General features: G+C 42.6%; 1 non-coding gene across 1 annotated transcript; it reads left to right on the forward strand.

Annotated features, from left to right (window-relative positions):
* The first annotated feature begins 10,927 nt into the window (after positions 1-10,927).
* Positions 10,928-10,999, forward strand: TRNAP-AGG (transfer RNA proline (anticodon AGG)). The gene has a single exon. It is a non-coding gene; the product is annotated as a tRNA-Pro (tRNA).
* Positions 11,000-11,578: the final 579 nt, after the last annotated feature.

Consider the following 11,578-nt stretch of genomic DNA (forward strand, 5'->3'; position numbering starts at 1 on the left):
CCCAATTACAGTTTTCATATGATTCCAATAAGAGCTAGGTTCCCGTCTGCGTATCAGTTACCCAGTGTAACTATGTCAGCTCAATTCCTTGCGGCACAAGTTACAGCCGCAGCTTTCTTAGGTAACTGAAGCACATACAGCAAGTGCAGAATTCTTGGCCTATTCCATATTGGAGTGCCAGAGGATGTCAAGAAACTCATCTGTGACCATTGCTGGCCAAAATCATGAATCACTCTAAGTCCTTACTGAGTATCTGTAGATTGTTACACTGAAATCATTGCCCATGAAGCATGCTCTTGTTATTGCAATTAGTCCTGCCGCTTGTGCAGAGGACACACAATGAAGGCACAATGCTTGATAATGTAGTAATGTATGCAATTGTGCAAACTGCATATGCTGCTCTGGAAATATCTTGGTGGTCTCTCAGATAAGAACCACATGCAAATCAAATCAGCCAATTCTAGTGGTACATCTTGAATGACTGGTCTTGGCTTGGTTCACAATTCTGTTACATTGATGCAATTATTGTCACAATCATTGGCTCCATCATCAGAATCTTCCCAGTCAGCCATTAGGAAGACTGTGGTGGGATTCTGGGTATTGCAAGGTCTAATTGAATAATTTTCAGCCTCAAGGATGATTTACTCATATGTGTTCAAGCAAACGTTTGTCATCTGATGAGTCTGAGTATGAGTCGGCAGAACGTCAACTGAATGTGGGACTAACAAAACAAGTGTATAACTCACTATACTCTCTCCTTCTGCTGAATGGAAAGACAGGTAGCAGTGATGCTCCTCAAGCAGCCCAGGAGTGCAGTGGCTACAGAGTCTAGCATAGCTGAGAAGTAAGCCACCAGCCGCTTTCCTTCTTAGTGTTTCTGAGTAAGTACGGAAAAGTACTGAAAGTGAGCACTCTTTTCTCATGGCAGAATGAATAAATATATTTTTGTTCCTATGCATTTGTTGCCTTTTGGGGTACTTTTGGGTAATGTTAAGGAGTGTTGGAAATGGTCCTCTCTGCAGGGTTACCCACAAACATTTTGTGTTTTTTCACTCCACTGTTTGCTGAAATTGTTTTTGTTGGCTTTGGAAATCTGGCCAGTTTACCACCATCAGTCAGTGGTAAAGTGCATGTGCTGTCTTCTCAAAAGATGATAACATTGGCTTATCCACAATTGGCATATTTAAGTAACGTATAAGTACCCTAGTAAAGTGCACTCCCTGTGCTCAGGGCCTGTAAATTAAATGTGACTAATGGGCCTGCAGCACTATGTGTGCCACCCACTTAAGCAGCCCTTCAACGTGTCTCAGGCCTACCATTGCAGTCCTTGTGTGAGCAGTTTAAACTGCCACGTCGACTTGTCATATAAAACCACTTGCCAAGCTTTAAACTCCCCTTTTATTACACATTAGTCACCCCTAAGGTAGGCCCTAGGTAGCTCATAGGACAGGGTGCAATATAATCAAAAGGCAGGCCATATACTTTTAAGTCTCACCTGCCCTCTTAGTTAAAAACTTTTAAATTAGTTTTTCATTACTGAGGCCTACCCCTCCCATAGGATAACAGTGGGGATTCCTTATTACATTTAATAAGCTGTAATATGCGACTGGAAAGGGGTAGACCTGTCATGTTTAGCATCCATGGAATTGTAATGATAAATCCTCTTTAAAGGTAAAGTTGAATTTATTGTTACGATTTTGAAAATGCCATGTTTAGAAAGCTGGCATTTTCCTGCTCTTAGCCCTGGGTGCCTGCAGCCTGTCTATAAACATGTGTGGGGTGGGGTGACAGCTGGGTTTTGTGCATTCCCTCTAGACAGCCATGTACAATTGGAGCTTAGGTGTGACACGATGGGCCCTGACGGCCCATTAACTTTTAACTGCCTTGATGGGGGGGCGGAGCAAATCACAGCCCAAAGACCCTATGTTGTCACTCCAGACAGCTTAGAGCCAGGGCAGGGGAGGAAGGTGATTCCCTGCACTTCAAACCATTGTCTAGAAGCTTCTATTACCTTCCAGAACCAAAGCACTAAAGTACAAATACTGGACCTCAAATAATACCAACTCAATATACTTCTGGAACTGTGGATACTCTGCCAGAATGAAGGACTGCTGTGCTGCTACAAAGACTGCTACTCTGCTGCACTGCTACTTTGGAAGAACTGCTTTTTTTCTGTGCTGACTTGCTGCCTGCCGCCCGCCATGCCTGGGTGAGATGGAATAGACCCACATCACTTCAACCCAAAACCAGAGTGACTCCAAGGGCTTGCTGCCTTGCTTCCTGTTCTTCTGAAGTCTCAGAGAGATTAAAGACTTCCAACTCATCACCTACAGTGCCTGGGCAGTGCCAATCCAGTCCTGGGCCCTTGGAACTGGGTATAAAGTGCTGCTCAAGTCCACAATCAATGCATTAACGCTGTTGCACTCCTCGAAACCTGTGCATCTCCATAGACGCCGAAGCACCACTGATGTTGCAAGGATCGGGAACATCACATCGCTGACTGCGTGGTGCATCGCCTCCATTTGCAATGCATCTCCAACTTTGTTAGGCGCTGAACCAACGTATTGTCTACATCCAAAGGATCCATGACAATCCGTCGCATTCCCTGCTCCTTGCATCTCCCTCAGTGCAACCAAGGTTCTTTTCAGCACGACAAGGCTTATCTCTGTATCCGACCGGGGCTCCATCGTCAGTTGGCCTGCCTTATCAGCTTTGACATGGTCCACTCGCTTTATGCTTTTATGCACTACAATTATGTTTATTTTTTAAACATTCATATCTTGACTTTTCCTTATTAGATTTTTGTCATTTGTATCTTGTTTTGTTCATAAAATTAAGCTCTATTGTTCTAACCAGGTGTGGTATCTTTTTGTGTGGTGATTTCATTGTTTTACTGTTTGCAGTGTTGCACCAATACTGAACACTTTGCCTTTTAAGTTAGCCTGACTGTTTTATACCAAGCTACCAGAGGATGAGGACAGGTTAATCTAGGGTGTGTTTTTGACTTACCCTGAGTAGGATTGTGGGTCCTGCTAGCAAGGAAGTTTTATCTAGATTGGTCTGGTTAATTGTACTTTCTTTTGATATCATATTCATCAAGGATAATATTCTCAAGTCTGTTTATCAGGTCTTTAAGTAGTGTGATTATGGCTGTGGTGTACCTTCGAAGTACACTGGCTTGATTTGTCACCTTTCTTTCTTACCAGGTATACCACACCTACCCAGGATAGACCTTCCTCTTCAGGGACATGGCGTGTCCGGTTGCATCCCGCATCTGGCTCTAGTACGGTTGTGAGGGCTCTTAGTTCTCCACCCCCCTTGGCTTTTTCTACCTTCTTAGATGGAAAGGCTTTGGGAAGTCCTACAGGTTGCCTCTGCTGGAGTCTCCTCATGTTGTAACTCCTCTGTGGCTTCTTGGTCTGGTGTTTCCTCGATCGAGGATTCCTCCAGGGCTTTCAATCTCTTACCTCGAGTCCGTCCACCCCTTCATTCTGTTCCTTGTCCTCTCTCTCTCTCTCTGGCTTCTTCTTCTTCTGGCTTTACGCCCTGGAGGGGAAGAATCTGGAGTCTTTTTTGTGTCTATTTGTTCTGTTTTTGTTGAATTTTTCAGCCCTTCTTCCTTTTTAATATGTTCTCTCCCTTTACAGAAAGTATTGTTTCCATGAGGAACATAAGGAGCAGTTCATCACGTAAGTCCTGGTCCCCGCAGCAGAATTCCAAGAGCAGCTGTGATACGGAAACTATGTCTGAGCTATAGCAAGGCATTCATTGTCAAATGGTACCGTACCACTCACATCACTGTGCGCAAGCCTCAGTAAAGGCTTTGCAATAAGAGAAATGTTTGCAATCCACTAATGACAGTAGCCACCCAGTTCCAAAAACATCCTTGTTGGTGGGTTCATTTTCAGAATTGCAGAAATTAGTTATGATACCTTTCTCAGTCCTTTCTCAGTTTTATGATCCAGGTAAACAACTTCTTTGTGACAGTATTAATTTTTGTTGGGGATACTTTATGGCGATGCTCAGAAAGATGATTCAGCAGTGCAATCATATCAAGTTTGATGTCCTCTCTTGTTTTGGATGCAACCATAAGGTCGTCAATTAACTGCACCAACACTGAGTTGACATGACAGCAGAATTCAGTACCATGGGACAACATGGGACTAGATTATTGTTACTTTTGTGACGGTACTGCACTATTGTCGACTTTCTGCTCAGTTTCTTAATCTGCCTGATGGAAGAGTTGTAAGGACTCCCTAAAACCTCTCTCAATAGTCTTGTCAATGACAGGTGCCATTCTCTTCACTGCTTCATGAGTAAGCTTTACCGAGAAGTGCAAGGAAACCCAACATTTGTTTTCACCTGGATCTGCTCTTGCTCTGCACTTTTGATTCATCCTATTATTTACCTGTAAATTCCCACACTTCCTCTTTCACTGTATGTCATAAATCAGGAGGCAAATCCACTTTGTGAGAGCTGGGAACAAAGTAATTCTCGACTCTTGTGCTTTTAACTTGAAATCCAAGTCATCATGCTGACCATCAGACCATCTGGTGTACAATAAATTACACAATTTATTTTTGAAAAAAGATCAAGACCCAGCAAGTTAACTGGACTTGTGTCATAAATTATAAACGGGTGATCGTTGTCAGTGAATTTGATTTTTACCGGGTCATTTGCTGACACCTTATTAGTGATCTGCTTGTTACTAACTCCTACAACTTGAACTTTTCAGAAAGGGTTAGGCTAGGAATCTCCATGGGTCTAACTGTGGAGCTGGGAGCATACATTGATCAAAAATAACACTCAGTGGCCATTCACCTCATAATCTGCATATGGGTGACTTTGGTCTAAGATTGCAAAAAGCATGCTATCCTCCTCCCACCTCAGACACCATCATTATGCTTGCATATGACCTACTCCAGTAGGAAGTTCAAATGTGGATTCAATTTGAAGAAGAGCGTTGCTCATCACTGAAGAAATTGGATTCTGTTGAAATTCCACGTTATGTCTTCTATATGTAACTAATCATTAGGGCAGAATTTCCATTGAATTTGCTTTGATTTTGCATGTTCTACACAGAGGCTAGTTGGGCATGGGCAATTGACTTAGGCATTCCATTCTGTGGCATTTTATTCATGTTACATTGCATCTGTGGAAATATTTGTGACTCGTTTTGCACTCTACGTGGATTAGATCTGCACTCCTTTTTCCAATGACCAATTTTCCCACAAAAATGAAACAGTGCAATCTTTTCCAGCAAATTAATAGTTGCATTAAGCACATTTGAATTATTGACAAAACCCCATCTTTGCCAGGGGACCTTCATCTCTAGAGTGCACAAAATGAAAATTATTTCTCGCTACACCAAATTGCTTTAGTAATAAATTCACGCCTAAAACAAAACCAGAATCAAAAGAAAGATCTGACATTGGAGAAAGGTTCCTTTTTCTGCCAACTTTCTGAAAGAAATTTGATTGACCTATAATCTTCTCATTAATTTTCCTCTGTTGTGCATCAAAACAATCACTATAATACTTGATACAAAAGTCCAAAATTCCATCAAGAGATTTTGCTTGCCAGCACATCACACTCTGCTGAAGATGAGAACTAATAGCTGGATGCAAAATGAACATGAAAGCTGAAAAGAATCAGGGAATGCCTTCTTTTGCCAGGTCACTGACTCCAATCTACTATCTATAGATCTGCATTAGTCTCCCATACTATTCATGCACCAATTACTTAAGCTCCCCTGTCTTTCTCATAATTGTGACCAATGTATTTCCTTTTGTGGCACTCTACTCTTCATATGTTAAATCAGTAAGTTACATTTGTCCATTACATTAGGAGATTGACCATTATGGGGATGGAACCTTGGTGGTTCTTCATCTGACATGCAACTGCCTTGGACGCCAACCACAAATCTTTAGGAAAAATAATGTCAACACTCAAACCAAGCCAAAGAACCTTTGAAATCATCATAATTCTTTCTACCTCTTGTATTCTTTTGCTCTAAGCTTAGGAAACTTCTTCATCAGTGTCAGGAAATGAGATCCTGCCCTTACCATGTAAACATATACACCGCCATGTACTTGGCTCAAAAGGAATTCTACAAGCACTTCACACTCAAAGTAACTCACAATCACACTCATTCTCTTTTCTCTTTCTTCATTTTGTTTATGCTTCCCCCCTTTCTTCAATCATGTTTCTCTATCTTTTCCAGTTCTCCCAGTTGTTCATGAGTTTTATTATCTATTCAATTTATTCTCAAACTGGCAAATAACATTTCTCATATTTCACTGTCACTCTGTTCCATTTTATAATTTCTGTACAATCTCTTTTCATACAAATCCACACCAAGTTCATCAGCTAATACTCCAAGCTTGTCATATGCAGCACACACACATCTTAGTGCTTCCTTACTCACAAATTTAAATTCATATTCATTATATAGCATTATTCTGTCTACATTAATAGCACTGTCAACAATTTCTCCCAATTTGATTTTAAGTCTGATAATATGCATTTCTTCTGGCTTTCTCTGTACTATTACCATCAGTGTACTGGCACCAGATAGCACACAAACACAATACCCAGTACAAATGAAGCAGAACTTGTCTCTACAGGCCCTTTGTCCAGTAATTGGGGACACTGATCATCATTACCCAGTGGCGGGCTGGAATTCAACCAATCATTTAAAAAAGCATCCTCTTCATCATTATCACTCAAAAGCTTTTCTTTTCATTCTTTCTCTTTCTCACTTTTATTTTCATTTTTCTCATTATTTGTTGTTTTATTTTGTCTGTCTAACAACCGCAGGAAACACTCCCACTCCTCCCACAATGTCCTCTTAGGTAATTAGGTGTAACGGAACCATTAGGGTCTCATAGAAGAAAAACCTTTTTGCTGTGTCGATATAAGGCATCAGCAGACATCCAATTTAAATAATTGTATTTTAAGATCTTGGATTACTTCAAATCTGATAACCCAAAAACTAAAACCACGTCAAACCACAAAATTTCAAGAAACCCAATTCAAAACAATTTCAACAACTCATGTAAAGCGTTTGCAATGCAATGCAATTTCAACTTCAACACAATTGATGCATGACCACATGTGGTGCTTAAATTGTATAAACCATTTGAGAAAACAAAATTCACCACACCGCAAAACAATTATTAATTCAAGGTCACTTAGGCTAATTTTTTTCAGCGCGAGCTTACCCAATTCCCTAACGCCACCTGTGCACCATATTTAAGAAATGACTCACGATGGCACTAAGGAATAGCTACGTCTCCGTTGAAGGATGGCATTATGGGAAATGGCGCTAGTGGGTCAAAAATGACAGTATGCTGATTAGCGGCAACAATTCATATAGCATCATCTTTTGCCACACAAGCAGCCAAAAAATGACTCCTGTCTAAGTATAGACCAGTGTCCCCAGGGCAAGCCCAGCATATCCAGTGCCAGGCAGGGGTCCCCATGTAAGGGGCACCCAGTGGCACACCACACACATACACTTACCTGCAACTTGCCTGGGAATAGGTTCCCTCCTCCTGTAGTGTCCCTGTAGTGTGGGTGGTGGTGATGTTGTTTGTTGGGGTGGGTATCTATGTGTCCATTCCATGGTAATGGGCCTACCTGCACTTTAACGCCTGGCCTGACCAGGTGTTACATAATGACGCTAATCGAGCTTAGTGCCATTATTTAGGCCCGCCTACTAGTTGTGTGGCATTTCTGCGTCGGATGTTAAATATGGCGCTGGGGGCTTGCATCATTTTTAGGAAGGGAACACCTACCTTGCATCTCATTGACGCAAGGTGGGTTGGTGCATCTTAGAAATGGCGCTAACTCAAATATTTTGAAATATAAATATGGAGTTAAGTAAGCGCCGCTTTAGCGTCAGGATAAATGACGCTAAGCCAACGCTAACCTTCCTTAAATATGGGCCCAAGTCTGCGTAGAAATCTACACACCACAGCACCACGCCGAGTGCAAAACAAGCCCTATTTATACTTATGTAAAGATCTCTCTGTCAACTTCAAACAGGACCATCCATGTGATTCCAGGAACTGGGATTAAGGAGAATTCAGATTCCCCACCTCTAACGAAAAAGGAAAACTTTGATTCATTTTGATTATGATTTGTACTATAATTTTCCTTGACTTTCAAAACCAGCCTCTACTACCAAAAAATGTCTGTTCTTTTTGCATCAAAAGGGCTTATGTGTGTCTTTAAAGACAAGAGTCCTAAACATAAATCATGTAAACCCAGAAAATTCACACAGGAAAATGCACACGAGACAAGATTCAAAGTACAAACCATGAAGTGTTATTTAAACATAAGAATCAATACAGAAGGCAAAAAGGCAATGGTCAGTCAATCAAAGTAAAATATGCAAATATTTTAAAAAATGAAATATCAGTGGCAGCAGAAACTGAGCTCTATTGTAATCAGAACCACTTATGATCTAGCACAGGACAAATGAGAGTCAATGAGCATGTGTCATGCTACTCCCTAGAGGCTAGAGTAAGATTTTTGAATAATATTTAAGTGCAGATTGACAAACAGACTAACATTGAGTCTGCTCTCTAAGAGATCCAGGAACGAACCTGCCTTGTTTTACAAATGCTGTGTTTTTGTACACTTCTGCAGAGAATCCGTAGTCACTGTGGTTCGATGAAGAAAGTTACACCCATAACGCAATATCAAAACAGAACAGACATCATATGATAAAACACTGTATTATTTCTTACAGAGAAAACAATTGTACATTGGCAAGTATAAAGAGTATCCTTGTTAGGCCTAAGAAAATGTGCTTCAGTTGTGAAATAGTCCTTTCCAGGAACCTCATGAACAGAAAATGCAATGTAATAATATTCCAGTGCAAGCAGAGCCAATAACACAGCATAACTACAGCAGAGATAATAACACTGTATAACCACAGCAGTCAATAACACTGCATGACCACAGCAGAGATAATAACACTGCATGACCACAGCAGAGTCAATCTCACTCCATGACCACAGCAGAGATAATAACACTGCATGACCACAGCAGAGATAATAACACTGCATGACCACAGCAGAGTCAATAACACTGTGTGACCACAGCAGAGTCAATCTCACTCCATGACCACAGCAGAGATAATAACACTGCATGATTACAACAGAGTCAGTAACACTGCATGACCACAGCAGAGCCATTAGCACTGCATCACTACAGCAGAGCTAATAACACAGAGTAACTTCAGAAGAGAGGGTAGAGAGAGATTATGGTCATTCCACTCGGGCATCTATGAGAGAGGTGCTCAGGGCAGGACGGGGGAACCAAAAGCAGTTTTGGATAACATGCTCAAACCTGCCCCTCTCAACTCCTCTTGCACAGTCTCTCTCTCTCTGCCCATCCATCCATTCTCTTGCTCTCCTCTCTCTCTCTTTAGCTGGTCCATTTTCCAGTACCTTCCACCACCCTAATTCTTTCGCCCTCTTTCTTGAAGCCTGCTTAGCTTCGGAACTGGGTAAGGTGACAGAGGCATCAGGAGTGGCCCAGGCTTTCAAACTCTCCCTCCAGTGGCTCAGCCCAGTAGGGAACTGCCCGGGTTGAATAAAAGGCCTGTCTGCCCCTGCCCAGGACAGTAGGTGACCCTGACGGTGGAGTCAATGTTCCTTTGCAGGGATGCACCAGCGATCATGATCGGCCAAAGATACAGACACAGCCTGTCATGCCTTCACAGACTGACCACATTCCTGACCATGCATTGTCTCTTATTAGTGTTATACTGTGACGTCATAACCATTTAGGTCCAGTTTTATGGGGATTGGCGCAGGGCAGCTCTAAAAGGTCACCTTGCTGCGCTGCCTTGCGTCACAGTGAAAGGGCAGGAGTTTGCCGTATTTGTGGCATACGGCGCATTTCTTCCTTCCCCCCCTGTGCTGGCACCAATGCAATAGTGCAAGGGTGTCTGCATTGCATGCAGGATTGTTTTTGTGCAGGAAGGGACACTTTTCTGCACAGAAAGAATCCTGTGGGATTGTTTTCCTCTTTATATATGTGCTGCAGTATGCAGAGGAAAAAAAGAGGGGATATAAAGATATTTCTCCTTGTTTCGCATCCCCTGTGGAGGCGTAAGGCTTTAGTGCATCCGCAGATTTACATGGTCTTATGAATCTGGGGATGTGTCAATATCCATGGGTATTGAGTGGGAACACCCACCGCAACGCCCATGGATCGCCTCCCTAACGCAGAGTGAGGCAACGCAGCGATTTCTTCTGCCTTGCCTTACTCCATATCTATGAGGCCATTCAAAGCGGAAGGCTTTGCGTGGCCTCATAGATATGATTCAAAGCGGAAGGCTTTGCGTGGCCTCATAGATATGATTCAAAGCGGAAGGCTTTGCGTGGCCTCATAGATATGATTCAAAGCGGAAGGCTTTGCGTGGCCTCATAGATATGATTGAAAGGTTTGTGCCACCACTGTGTCACAAAACGTGATGCCACAGGGGCACAAGTGGCTCATAAATATGTCCTTTGGTGTCTGTAACCTTTATTGGACTGAAATAGACTTCATGAGCCAAAGAAAGAACACAGCACCTCTGCTACGATCCATTACTGTAGAATGAGCCCTGAAAAAGAAATACATTTTCTTTCTTTCCTAAAATAAAACCTTAAGGTCTGGGTGAAATAGGGATTAAACTTTTATAGAGTTGGCAGACTCAATGTGTGATCCTCGCAGAGAATATGTGTAGAGGTGTGTGTGATATTTTCTTTCGCTTTGCAGTTTTGAATAAAAGGAAGCAGGTATTTTCTAAAAGCAGATTATGGTCGTCAGGAGACCCTGCAGTGGAGCCACCTTCTGTCCTTATCTAAAGCACAATAGAGATCCGGCGCTCACCATATACCAGATCTGATCTTATAGGAAACCAGGTGGCTCGTTGGTCTAGGGGTATGATTCTCGCTTAGGGTGCGAGAGGTCCCGGGTTCAAATCCCGGACGAGCCCTCTTTTCTGTCCCTAAATTTACTCGTTTTTAAAGTCACTTTTCAATAAATAGAAAGTAGATGATTCAGGAAACAAACTACTTTGAAATAACCTCTGACGGTTGTGAATTTCAACCCAGGGCCTGCTGCACTAGAATCGGAGCCCCAGACCAGCGGTGCAGCTGCAGAAACAGCTGGAGGAGGGAGGCTACCCAGCCACATCAGCATTGGAGGGGGACTGTATGTTACATGCGTAGAATCCTACAGCAGGGGATGCACATCTCGTGTTAAACCCACACTCTGGGGGCAGCAGGGTGAGCCGTGGGGGTGCACAGGAGAGTGAGACACTGGGAAGTGTGAGGGGATTGTGAGGACCCCCAGCAGCCGGGCCCAGACACCACCCACCTGAGGGGTAACTCTCTAACAATCCCTTTAGTTATAATTTCAGTGATCCGGTTGTTTCTGTTCGGAGTAAAGTTAGAAGAACGGTCTCTGCCTCCTTAATTCTGATTGGTGCGTTCTCCCGCGGTCTGTGGCTCATTAAATGTCCCATGCCTTTTGGCACAATAATTCGGGTGGAAGCGCTTAGAGGCTCCTTGGT

The sequence above is a fragment of the Pleurodeles waltl genome, unplaced genomic scaffold (genome assembly GCF_031143425.1).
Source record: "Pleurodeles waltl isolate 20211129_DDA unplaced genomic scaffold, aPleWal1.hap1.20221129 scaffold_86, whole genome shotgun sequence".
NCBI classification, from domain to species: domain Eukaryota; kingdom Metazoa; phylum Chordata; class Amphibia; order Caudata; family Salamandridae; genus Pleurodeles; species Pleurodeles waltl.